Consider the following 12,710-nt stretch of genomic DNA (forward strand, 5'->3'; position numbering starts at 1 on the left):
GGATATTCCATACCATATGACATCAGTTGAGATATAAAAGCTAAGGCAAGGAGCAGGAAGGCAGGCTTTCATTGTCTTCAGTGGCTGCCTGCTGAGGAAACATCATGCACACTGAAGCCCTGCTTCTGGGAAGTGGTCAGACATTGCTGCTGATGGGAAGAATAAACCACGTTATCTTTCACTTCACTTTTGTGCGTGCAAGCTTCCGCTTTGCTTCTGCTTTAATAAACTGCCTTATCTCAACCCACGAGTTGTTTTCCATCTTACTCTCTCCCCTGTCTGGTTGGGGAGTGATAGAGCGGTTGGGTGGGCACCTGGCATTCAGCCAAGGTCAACCCACCACAGGGGATCAAACCCACAACGCTGGTGTTATTAGCACCATGCTCTAACCAACTGAGCTAACATACTTTACTGCAGAATCTGCAGAAACATATGTAAGGAACCTGAACCTTCCCCTGGGTCTCAACTGACAACAGTGTGAGTTCTATTCTGTTACTTGGGGTTGCCACTAATTCTTTTTCTAAACACTGTCTCATTCTGTAACTTCACCCTGATTCAATTTCACTCCTCTCTTAGTTTCTTACCCAGAGAAGTCTAACTCTTAGGCACATTAATCTGTTTTTCATGAGTGGAGCACATTATTTTTGACGTTCTGAGATTTTTCAAAATCCAATTTTGTACCAGCCTCACTGGTTGCTGATCTTCCTGACCGTATCAGCCACCAAGAACTGTTGTCTATGAGTTTTCTATTTTATCTGCTCCCACAAGCCAGTCACCTATACTCCTTTGTGCTTGCTGAGTTCACCCACTCTAGTTCAGCAGTGGCTTCCCCCAGAGAAGCTCCTCAAGGACAGCCTCAACTCCAACTGTTCCAGGAAAACAAAACAAAAAAATGAATACTTAAAAATGCCTGGTTTTCCATCATGTAGTTTTTAAATTTACATTGTAGTGGGTTGACCCTGGTCAGATACCAGGTACCCACTAAAGCTGCTTTCTTGCCCTCCCCTCTGCAACTGGAGAGAGGAGAGAGAAAAAAAAACAGCTAAGAATTCATGAGCAGAGATAACAGCTGGAAGAGGTCAGTGACTGATTACCTTCACAGGTAAAACAAGACTCAAAGTGGGGATAATACTTATTTTATTTCTAACAGGATAAGAGTCAAAGAGTGAGAAATAAAACAGTCTTAAAAACACTTTTCCCCCACCCCTCCTTCCTTCTATGTTCTCCCTCCTCCCCCCAGCAGTGCAGGGGGACAGGGAATGGGGTTGCGGTCAGTTGTTGTTTCTGCCACTGCTTAGGGAGAGGAGTCCTTCCCCTGCTCCCATGGTGTCTGTCCCATGGGAGATAGCCCTTGATGGACCTCTCCAACATGAATCCATCCCTCGGGCAGCAGCTTTTCCCAAACTGCTGTCCCGTGGATCACTTCTCCATGGGGTGCAGTCCTTCATGAATGAGCTGTACTGACGTGGGTCCCCCACAGGGGCCACATGTCCGACCCAGGAAAAACCTGCTCCGACATGGGCTTCCCTCTCCACGGGCCACAGGTCTCTGGCAGGACCCCACTCCGTCCTGGGCCACATGGTCTTCGCCATGGGCTGCAGTGGCCACAGCTCCAGCACCTGGAGCACTCCTCCTCTCCTTCTGCACTGGCCTTGGTGTCTACATTGTTATTCCCATGTTCTCACTCTGCTCTTCCCTGGCTGGAATTTTTTTTCTGCACAACAGTCTTCTTTTCTTAAATATATTATCACAGAGGCGTTACTATTACTTCTAATTGGCTCGGCCTTGGCCAGCAGCAGGAATTCTGTCCTGTAGCCAGCTGGCATTGGCAACACAGAACAGGGGAAGCTTCTAGCAGCTTCTAACAGAAGCCACCCCTGTAATCCCCCTGCTAAAAAAGCCAGCCACAGAAACCCACTACACCATTTATAAAGTCAACAAAGACTTTTAACAGTAGTGATTTCTGATGCTGAATCATGGAAAGAAAAATTAATTCCCACCTTTAGGGAATGTTTATTCTTATTAGCTCCTTATAAATTGTTGATGTTAACAGATAATACTCTGATATTACAGATTTTCCACTTAAATTGTGGAGATAAGCTTTTATATTGCCCTATGTGTCATGTCAGACTAAAAAACATAGGCAGATCTAAACTTTTTTTTTTTTTACTGAGGCTATGCTGAGAAAACCTATTTGTATTTTTGTGTATATTAACAGATTTTTTGTCCCCTGAAATTTTAAAATCTTATAATTTTATAATTTTTACTCAAGTTTTGTTTTATTAGATAGAGTCACACAGTCACAGAGTATTCTGAGTTGACAAGGGTCATCAAGATATATTTGGGAAAAAAAGTAATTTTTCTTTCTGTCTGGAGTTGTCTGTACATAATATGCTGTAGGTACTATAAATGGGCAGTACACTTGAACCAGAAAAAGGGTTGAGACAGCTTAAAGTACTTAATGTACAGTTTGATAAAGAATGTGCATTTGGGACTCTGAACACTGAGACAATTGAAACACTGAGAACTACTGTTAGTCCAAACATAAATTGTAGTAGCTGGGATACCAGAGGCAGTTTAGCTAAACTAAATAATCCCATGTCCCAAAATACTTTTGCAGTGTCTAATTTCACTGGGTGAGGTGTCACACCAATATGCTTTTGCTCCTTCTGGCTGAGATAGTTCAGAGGCCACTCAGGTATTTTTGCCTGATACTGAATTGTGACCAGGGGGAAGATGCTGCTTTTCCACTCCTCTATTTGCACATACTTCTGAGTTAGTGAAGATGAATATTGTTCAGGATTTCTTTTGAAGCATTCAGAGGCTTTAAAAATCAGGCTCCTCAACTGTGGTTAATTTAAGCATTTTGCACATTTTATACTGATATTGTCCTAGCAGGATGCAATTCAGAATGAGTCCATATTCCTTTATGGAGCTGAGATGTAATTTATGGATTTTCAGTAATTTTTTGCACCTTTTCATTATTATCAAATGTGACATTTGAAAAAGGCTGGTGATGCAAAAGCTTCCCCTCTCTTCTGACTAGTTGAGTGGAAGGACATGTTGGCCTGGGTTATTACTGAAGCTTTCAGCATTAATTTACATCATTTTCAAGTGCTTTTGGGACACTTTTCTCACCATATAATTCCTGATTTTCCTTCTTGACTCCAGGCTCTCTCTCCTGGTCACAGTGACTGACTTGAAACCACTTAACACGTGCTTGATTCAAGGGACATGATGTCCCTAAGCCAGCTTTCCTGCCATTAAAAGCATCCGTCACCATTTTTCTGTCTAACTTTGTTCAGTTTTTTTAAAGACGAGCAATTTCCTCCCCTTCAAAGCAGAATTTGCCTAAAATCCATTGAAAAAACAATACTCTGGGCTTTTCATATAGATTGAAGTAATTATTTTACAAGGTACGTACAAACTTTCTTAAAATATATTGGCTCACAAGAGTAATCTTTTTAAATCATGTTTTACAGTGTAGACTCATATCCGATATGGACTCTCACCTGTTTGTGGTTAAAGGAGTTGTGTGTTAAAGCTAAAATACATTCTCACTTTTAGCATTATGAGTAAATATAGGCTTTTAATACAGAGAATTTATTTAAGATATATAAATTATCTGCTGTAGTTGATGTTTTTGTTCTCAAAACTGTACTGTTAGAAGGAGTGGTTTTCAAATTCCCATATGAATATAGGAATACAGGTTCATACAGGAAAACAGGTTAATTGATTTCAGGAAAAATAAGGTTGGCAGTGACAGCTGGGAATCTGGCCCATCCAGATGTCCTATGACATTTAGGAAGATGTAAAACACACTCTCAAGGATTGTTAGGATGTCTTGACAGAACAGTCAAAAATTTTACTTGAATTTCAAGGACAGATAGTCAAAATAGCAACCACCCTCCTGTTTTGGAATGAAACAGAAATTATGCTAAGATTTCCTGAACAACCTCTTTTGTGAAAACAGGCAGAGATAGTTGGGGTTCTCAGATTGGAGGGCAGAAGGTTCCTGGGAGGCACTCTGTAGCACCTTCCAGCACCTAAAGGGGGCTTACAAGAAGGCTGGAGAGGGACCACTCTCAAGGGAGTGTAATGATAGAACAAGGGGGAATGGCCTTAAGCTGAAGGAGGGTAGATTTATATCTGATATTAGGAATAAATTCTTTACTGTGAAGGTGGTGAGTTGCTGGAACAGGTTGTCCAGAGAAGCTGTGGATGCCCCATCTCTGGAGGTGTTCAGAGCAGGCTGGATGAGGTTTGAGTAGCATGGTCTAGTGAAAGGTTTGCTGTCCATGGCAAGAGTGGCTGGAATTAGATGATTTGTAAGATCCCTTCCAACCCAAACCATTCTATGATTCTAGGAAAATAAAATAAAATAATTTTAATCTAACAGTGCAGTTTTGGCTGATGTAATGGATAAGAGATTTGTCTCATCTTTATCCAGGACTGATAGAACTGTGTTCATCTCCCATCCATGCCACATGTTTGGTTTTTTTTCACATCTTTCACATTCTTAAACTCTTACGTTTCTTGTTGCTGACTGAAGAATGTAAAGGGAATTCATAACATTTTTTTTTTTTAACACACATTTTTCCCTCTTAGCTTATTCAAGGATGAGGTTTGGAAACTTAAGTTTTATTTTGCATATATAGACTGGTATAAAGCTGAATCTTGATTTTTTCTGAATACTTTGAAGTATTGTTAGAGTAGGTAAAATAGTAACAACAACCATAATGATACAAAAAGGGACACAATACTTGTATCTTTTGTCTGTTTAATCCTTGTCTCACACTATATCAAGAATAGGCATACGTGCAGAAATTTCAGTCTTACAGTCCACATCCAGAATGAGTCCTTTGAGCTTACAGTAGAGGACTATAAAAACCTATTTATGTTCACCTGGCCACCTGCAGACAAACTAGGAATCATTGACACTGACATCACCCAGCACAGTAAAAGCTACTTTGTAGAAAGCATTCAGTAGGCTGACGGCACACACATTTTTTCTACTGGTAGGAGACCATATCTGATGTGAGTTTTCTTTTTTAGTTTTGTTATTTAATATCCTGCAGGGGCCACTTTTGAAAGAGAGAAAGTTCAATAGGAAAAAAAGTATTAACAGGCCTCTGAAAGCAAAGAGGCAGTTTACAGCCTTGGAAAATATATGTAGATGTACTTCTGGAGAGAGAGAGAGCAGAGAAAAGAACTGTGGTTTATTGGAAAGCTTTTCAAGAAAAAGAGATATAAGGGAGTATGACTCAGAGTAGTGTGCTGACATTCAGAAACACAAAAACTGAAGTAGCGCATGAAGGAAAACATTCTGAAAATAGTTCTTTTAGAATTCCATAGTATGTTCCTGGTCTTATTGACATAATTTTCATGATTTTACTACTATCTTAGCTAATACACAGAGTTTTATCTGAGAATCCAATTAGGATTCAGATCCTGAAATAATAGCTTTCCAAAAGCTTTGCTCTGACAGTATCAGTTGTCATTCATTCTTACTTTAAGTGATTTGAGACCATGTGGGAATAGTTCAGGTGCCTAAACAAAGACATGGAATGACATTTTTGGCTATGCTAAGAGGTGTTCTGATGTACCTGAGACCTTCACATGGGTTGGCAGACAAAATATAGGATTTAAGAAAGTCTTGTTATACATCTCTTATGAGACAACTGGAAGCAGGAGAATTTCAAATGGCACAAGTTGCCGGTGTTTACACAGACAAATCAACCAAGTTCCTAAATCACTTCTTTCTTCGTCAGGCCATGTCCTCACACACACATGCACATATGCACACACAAATCCTTGGCTGAGACAGAACAGGTGAGTTGTTTTGAGATGAGCAAATCAGATGCTGCCTACTAAGATGGAGACCTACTAAGTGGTAAAAATAATAAGGATGTGATCAAATGGCAGCAAGTAATCAAGCAGGGACTGTGAAGTAAGATAACATGCAGGTACCCCTGAAATGCCAGGCAATTATAGGATTTCAGGAAACTTTATTCCAAAGTCGAGAACACTAGACTTACAAGTGAAAATTCCTAACAGTGCTTGAGCACTGGGCCTGAGAAAGGCATGCCTCTTGTTCTCCTCAATGTTTTTATCTTCGCTGGCCTCGTCCCAGGCCCTCCCCAACAAAGAAAGCCCATAATTTCTGTGAGGGGTTTACCTCTTCTTATACCAGAGAGAGAGCCTGAAAGCTTCCTCTGGAATGCAGGAGGAACAAAAACCATCCAACTATCTTCCAGAATGGTGCTTCTTCTTAGACGGGAAATCACTCCTGAGCAAAACAAATTCTAACCTCCTTGCTATAAATCTTCCAGAAAGGGTATCTGCACTTACAGAGACATTCAATGAAGCAATTTCCTCTTTTCAGAAAATGTTGAAAACCTTCATCTGAGCATGAGTATACCCTTTTGGCATGCTCTTAATGAACCAAAATATGAATTGAAATATATTAGTCTAAAGAATTATCGTTGTCTTCTGTGTTTCACTTATGCCTTTTTACTTTGTGTTACAATAGATGAAGAGTGTGCACATGATTACTACCTGCATTCCAAATAAGGAATGATGATTTAAATCTACTGCTACCAATTTTGTGTGGTGTGGCTGAAGCACTTGCTGGTAAAGACCAAGTCAAAAAAGCCATTGAATACCTCAGTCTTCTCCATATCCCAGATAATTAGGTATCTTATTGCCTTCTGGAGAGAGCCCACAGTTTCCCTAGTCTTCCTTTTAACACCAGTGTACCTACAGCAGCTTTTCTTGTTGGCCTTGATGTCTCCAGACAGATTTAATTCTATCAGGGCTTTAGCTTTCTTAACCTGATCCCTGACAATCTCTATGTATTCCTCAAAGGCTATCTGCCCTTGCTTCCACTCTCTGCAAGGCTTTCTTTTTGTGTTTTTTTGTCCAGGAGCTCCCTGTTCATCCATGCAGATGAACTACTAAGCAGATATCTGAAGAGGCCAAAGTCTGCTCTCCTGAAGTCAAGGATAGTGACCTAAGGATCTTGAACTTCACCATTTCCTGGTCACTGCAACCAAGGCTTCCATTGAGCTTCACATTCCCCACTGGCCCCTCCTTGTTGGTGAGAGCAAGTGCAGCATAACACCTGTCCTCATTCAATTCTCTATCATTTAGAGAAGGAAGTTATCATTCAGGAACCTCCTGGATTGCTCATGCTGTTCTGTGTTGTCCATCTAGCAGATGTCGGTGTGGTTGAAGTTCCCCATGAGGACCAAGGCCTGTGAATGAGGTCCTGCTCCTATCTGCCTAAAGAGGGTATCATCCACTTGTTCTTCAGGTGGCCTGTAGCAGACCTGCACTGTAACATCACCCTATCTCTGCCCTCCCTCTGCCCTCCCCTATCTCTGTCAGGTCTCAGTTGGCTCCTCATCCATACTCATGCTCTCTGCACTCTGGATGGTCATTGACATAGGGTGACACCCCCTCCTTATCTCCCTTGCCTGTCCTTCCTAAAGAACCTTCGTCCTTGCATTCCAACATTCCAGTTGTAGGAGTCATCCTGCCACATCTCCATGATGCCAATAAAGTCATAGCCCTGCAGGTGTGTGCACATCTCTAGTTCCCCTTGTTCATTCCCCATAATACTTGCATTAGCATAGGGGTATTTAAATTAGGATCCTGATGAAGCCAACATGCTGGCGGAAGTGGCTGGAATTCCTTTGTGCAGCTCTCCAGGTGCTCTTTTGTTGCCCTGCAATTGCTTCCCAGGCTCTGGGATTGTTGGCCATGGCACCAAACTTGTAGGAACGGGAAGGATTGAGGTTCCCCCCCCCAGCAAATTATTTGCGACTTAAATCAGTGATGCACAGCATGGCAATTATTGCTCTTAAAGCGCTTCTGTAGTTACTATTATTTGTTTTGTGGGGCTTTTAAAAGATTAATTTTCTTTTATTCTTTGGTTCAATTTTTTTGGAAATCAAGCATTATTATTTTGGACACTACAGATTTCATTCTAGCCAATATAATTCAGTAATTGCAGGAAATTTCATGTGAAAACGTTACACTACAAATCTTGTTTATAGAAAAAGAATAAGCTCATTTCATATATGTATGCATATATATATTATATATATATATAAACATGGATCCACTGCGCAGGCTCGAAGTGTTAATGACCTTTCCCAAATCTTCGCTCGCGAAGACTGGCCACACATATAAACATAAGAATTTATTGCTCGTGTAAGTGAAATCGCAACAGTCAAATCTAGGATTTTTTTATTTATTAAAATCTAAAAAATACAGAACAAGAAGTAATCATGCAGTTAAAACTGTTATACACACACTTCTTTCTCTATTCCTTACCCTGGTGTTGCGTTCGCCCTTCCACTGCTCCTTTGGGTTCCAGGTTTAGCAGTTTCATTCTATTGCTGGTTGTTTGGGAAGGTGTTCCAGCAAATAGCATCTGTAGTCCACCAATGTTCAGGCTGATGGTTTCCCCTTCTTTGGCCTAGTAAGCACCGAGTGTCCAATTTCAGATATAGCTAATATGCTTTTACACCTATCTCTTTATCTGTCTACAGCTCTACATTACATCTAAATTTTCTGTGTATGGTACCTATGTCAGATATAACTTCATTGTCTCTGTTACACCTAAACCCAGTTTTGTCCAGCTCTAGGTCTGTATTTCTTTAACTGTCCATGAGTGAACTGCCTCTAATGCCAGCCTGGGCCCTTCATTTGTCAGCCCCTGCCGGTGCTCTTCTCTGCTATGTCCTATGTCTCTCTTTCTAGAGGAATTAGCTGTCCTATCAGTCCTGTATTTATCTACACTAAATCATTGCCTAAGAGCTGTAAATCAGAATCATAGGATCATATAATCATAGAATGGTTTGGATTGGAAGGGACCTTAAAGATCACCTAGTTCCACCCCCCTGCCATGGGCAGAGACACTTTCCACCAGACAAAGTTGCTCAAAGCTCCATCTAACCTGGTCTTGAGATATTTCATTCTACATGGAATAAAGAGTTGTTATTTCTGTTTATATAACTATAATCACACCATACAAAGATAAATAAATGTGTTACAAGTTACATATAGACAGACACCTGTTCTGAGATTGCAGTCACAGCTAAACCAAGTAAAGAAAAGCTCAAGAAGTTTGGCAAAGGTTCAGTCAGAACAAATCTAACATGTTTCAGTCCTGAGGCCTTGCAAACTCAGCCCAAAGCTTATGGCTTGTTATGAAGAATGTGCCTGCCATACTACAGGGCTAGAAGATTCCAAGAACTAATAATATCTGTTTTCTACTGCTAATTTGTACAGAAACATCTCTGTTCCTAAATAACTAAAAGTTAAGAAAACCACCCAGATCCCAAACTTCCATGTTACATGAGGAAGAAGAAAGCTCAAGTGAATAGGTAATGGAATCCAGGTTTTAATATTGTCCTTCATTCCTTTTTTAAATCTATTTTTTTTTTAGCTCTAAATGAGTCAGACTCTTTCTATTAGCAGTTGTGAAATCTGGAAACCCAACAAATGTGAGGCTGTAACATCCTTGTTCCCAGTTCCAACCAAGAGTCAAGCTGAGCATATATTTCCTATAGATACACACACAAACACATGTACAATACACACACACACAACCAGGCACACAGGCAACACTCAGCACTCACACAAATACAAATAGCACCAACAGACTCTTTCTGTTCCTTGATGTGTCTCATCAGGATGAAGGTGTGTTAGAGAGAAATACATCTCCCTCTATACTTCCCTGCAATGTGGTTCCACACAGCAGCTGGGCTCAGACCATCTGTTAGCTCAGTAGCTGCCCCTAGATCACAGTCTCCCCTTTTTCTGACACCTAAAGGACAAAATTCTGAGGTTGCAGCCCCACACTAGCTGTTGGTAGGCATCCTTTCATTCACACAGACACATGCACATGCACAAGTACTGCCAATCACTCCAGCAAATGGCCACAAACAAGGCTATAAAGTAGTGTTCTCTGGATCCCCTTCACTTAGTTGCCTAATGCACAGTGCCTAGTTCATCCAAACAGGTCTTCCATTTGACACCTGGGCTTCAGAGCTGCAGACTGGGATTTCTTGATCTCTCCTGCAGTCATCTCACAGCCCCTTGGATCCCTCCTGTATCTAATTGAGGCTTAAAGGTGCAGCAACAACTAACTTTTAAGTATCAAATCCTACCTGCTACCTAGTCTGGTTTGATGGTTGCTAGTGATCAGCCACTGTCATATGCATCCACATGATGTACACATGCTCCAGGCACTCCAGTTGCTGGTGCCACAGACACATGGGCTGCTTTCAGCCCCAGTCCCATCACATTCACTGGCATTCAGAGGCACCATAAATGCATGAAGAATTCAGAACCCCTCTCCCAAGATATTTGCTAGAAATGGAGTTCCATTAAAAGACATGAGAGACTGTACCCACCAGTTTCAGCGCATGGCCAGACAAGCACACTGACCAGCAGCCTGTTCATACGCAACCAGTGTTATTCTCCTTTCCATCTCTATTTTCCCACATTTGTTTTCCTAGATCTCCCCTTTTCTCACCTTTAATCGTTCTCCTAAATATCCCATGGTAAGTGTTGTACAAACCAAAGACTATTTTTCTGGCACTCCACAATTTGTCCTACCCCTTACGCAGTCTGTAAACTCTACTCCTGGTGACTCATAGTGCTGGGTAAGGATGTCACATAATTGTATACAAAATTATTTAGTCTCCGTAAAGTTCTTCATAGGAGCAAAGTACAGATGTTGAGCAGTTGGATTATGGTCAGGTCATAGGGTGAGTGAACGTCAGGAGATGAAGACCTGGGTAATAACAAAATGAGTAAAGAAAAAAGTTGGTTTTGTTATTAGGTGTAGGTGCTGGTGGATAATATATAATGGCAGTTAATAGTGTCAAGGTCGTACTAACCAGTGTGACCATCCAGCATAATTTTTTTGATATAATTTTCAATCTGCAGCTAATATGTAAAATGCTAGAGGGATCCAATTTAGTTAGCATTAAATACATTTCAGTCAAGTCATTAAAGAGTTGAAACACTCATAAAGAGATACAAAATTTCCCTCAAAAAACTTGTACTTCTACCCCTAAAGAGGTGTATATTATAATCTACCCAAAGGCTCAGAAGAAAGCCAAAAATAGATTCTAATTTCTTAATTGGATTTATTTACATTTGGGGTATTAAATATGTGTTAGCCCCTGTGTAATAAAGTAATTGCCCTCTTAATTGCTTCTGATTATGAGGTCAAGTATGTATTTTGTCAAAATTTATTTCTACTACCCGTGGTCTGGGAATTCCTCAACATTTACTATAGAATGTTAATTGCAGCAAAAATGATTGACCATGAAACTGAAGATGTAAAAAACATTATAGTTGTCAAAGGAATTAATCTCACACTGACCAAACCTTCCTTCCCCCACTATTTTTCATTGTTACTCACTTTAGATCTTTGTCACCCATCTAAATCCCAGTGGACTACAAGCTCTGACCCTTTACCTATGGGTCTAGAAGCAGCTTAAAAGGTTTGACCTATCCAATTCCAATTTTCATGTTGTTATTTTTTTTAAAATGTTCTTATTTTGATTGTCATATTAATCACTTGTCAAAGAGCATTTCTTAGCTTTGAAATGAACCATGTCCATTTTCTTCAGTTCAATAACCTGAAACTGCCAAAAATGAACTGCTCATTTCACTGTGAATAAACTGAATTGTATTTGTCATTTCTGAGCTTCCTGATGGTTTTCTTTCCCAGCAAAATGCAATCTTTTGTGATAGAGGAAATACTGTGTGTTTAACTGTATATTGGGCTTTGCAGTTCTCTTTTCATGAGTGGGTTGATTATTGATGTACATCTCATGAATGAGGAGGAAAGTCTGTGGCCATTAATGACTCCAGGAAGAAAGAATAATCTCTTATGCAGCACCTTTCACATGAATGCTGTTTATTAGTTCTGCCAAATCTATTCCTATATCCTTAATTATTGATCAGAGCTCTATTTCGCTAGGTGCCTAGAGGTGCAGGAAAAAATGTACTTTTTCCTGAAGATTTTCAGACTTTTTTCTTCAGCTCAACTGTTCTCAGCATAGCCTACTACAATATCCAATTAAAAAAGATGGAACCCAGTAGGAGAATTTTTTCTTGTAACTTAGAATTGCTAGAAGTTTAGGAAAGACATATGAATATATCTGTTGGCATACACAATTGTTTTTCCCCAGTCAGAGCCAGATGTCTTCAACTCCCAACCACTGAAAAATGTCAGATGTCCATTAAGCTTTAAAGGACATGTTCTAATTCTAAAATTGGGCCTTTGCCAAGATTTTCTTGACAAGTGGATGTCTTAAGATAGTATCAGTGAATTAACATATTTATTTACCACCTGTTTGGTTCTCAATGATGAAATAATGGCAGCTTCAATTGTGTTTGTCTCAATATTAGTTTGAAACCTGCTCTAGTGAAAGGTGTCTGTCCTTATGGCAGGGGGGTTGGAACTGGATGATCTTTAAGGTCCCTTCCAAACTAAAGTCTTCTTTGATTTCATGATAGTTTTCATTTCAGGTAAGTATATGAACTACTGTTTCTTAGATTCATTTGTAGTTTACCTAAAAAAGAATAGTACTTTGGAAAACAATATTGCTTAAAAATCCCTTAGGACATAGTCACCAGCTGTAAAATATGTACATGAAGAGATGTGAGTTATGAATTAG

The sequence above is a fragment of the Lepidothrix coronata genome, unplaced genomic scaffold (genome assembly GCF_001604755.1).
Source record: "Lepidothrix coronata isolate B3197 unplaced genomic scaffold, Lepidothrix_coronata-1.0 Scaffold161, whole genome shotgun sequence".
In the NCBI taxonomy this organism is placed as follows: Eukaryota; Metazoa; Chordata; class Aves; order Passeriformes; family Pipridae; genus Lepidothrix; species Lepidothrix coronata.